This window comes from Octodon degus, unplaced genomic scaffold, assembly GCF_000260255.1.
Source record: "Octodon degus isolate 3935 unplaced genomic scaffold, OctDeg1.0 scaffold00163, whole genome shotgun sequence".
NCBI classification, from domain to species: domain Eukaryota; kingdom Metazoa; phylum Chordata; class Mammalia; order Rodentia; family Octodontidae; genus Octodon; species Octodon degus.
Genome location: NW_004524739.1, coordinates 5,990,668 through 5,991,749, shown reverse-complemented (window position 1 = coordinate 5,991,749; position 1,082 = coordinate 5,990,668). Strand labels below are relative to the sequence as shown.

General features: G+C 42.3%; 1 protein-coding gene and 1 non-coding gene across 2 annotated transcripts in view; one reads left to right on the top strand and one right to left on the bottom strand.

Annotated features, from left to right (window-relative positions):
* The window catches only part of Hdac1 (histone deacetylase 1), a 44,012-nt gene that overhangs the window by 26,469 nt on the left and 16,461 nt on the right, over positions 1–1,082 (bottom strand). The window lies entirely within an intron of this gene.
* Positions 218–324, top strand: LOC111813085. The gene has a single exon (XR_002818423.1). It is a non-coding gene; the product is annotated as a U6 spliceosomal RNA (small nuclear RNA).

Below are 1,082 nucleotides of genomic sequence, written 5' to 3'. Positions count from 1 at the left end.
GGGAAGGGAGGGGAAGGGAGGGGAAGGGAGGGGAAGGGAGGGGAAGGGAGGGGAAGGGAGGGGAATCTCTGAGGACATAGCCCAGTTCAAATGTCTTCTATTTTACACAGTTAAAGCAAATCTCCTATGAACCCATCTTCGTCCCAGGCCCTCCAGTTCTGAAGATGACCTCATTCACAGACAAACATCACAAAATACACAATTAATAAAGCATCAGGTGCTCGCTTCAGCAGCACATATACTAAAATTGGAACGATACAGAGAAGATGAGCATGGCCCCTGCGCAAGGATGACACACAAATTCGTGAAGAGTTTCATATTTAAAAATAAAAAAATAAAAAAAATAAAGCATCAGACCTGGCAAGTCCAAGGTCCTGAGTTCAATTCCTGGTACCAAAAATAAACAAAACATCAGGAATGATAGCGGGGGAGGGGACAAAACCATGGAAACCTATTTAAATTATAAAAAAAGAACTGGACTTCATGTTTATATATCAGTAAATTAGAATATACAAAGAAAAACTGCACACAATTTACAACAACTTTTTTTTTTAATGAAGTACTTAGGGAAAATATTTAATGAAATTGAGTACAGCCTCCATGGAGGAAACGTAAGACCTTATGGGGTCCAGATATGGTGGTACACTCCTGTAAATACATCTGCTCACCAGGTTGAGGCAAGGTAGGACAAGCCAAAAGCCAGCCTGGGCAGCTTGCTGAACGCTGTTTCAAAATACAGTGAAACAGGCTGGAGAAGGAGCTCAGCACTAGTGCGCTTGCCTAGTATAAACAAAACTCCACGTTCAATTGTCAGCACTACAAAAAAAGAAAAACCTCATTGGGGCTGGAGGTACAGTTCAATGATACAGCATGTGCCTAGTTAGCAGTTTACAAAGCCCTGGATATAACCCTGGAGTACACACACACACACACGTGTGCGCGCATGTGCGCACTCTTACATTCACACGCACTCTTTTATTGATAGCCACAAACTCAAATGCCTATGAACTAGTGGAGTGGACAATTACAGCATACTTTAAAATGAAGTGTTCAGGGGCTGGAGAGATGGCTCAGTGGTCTAA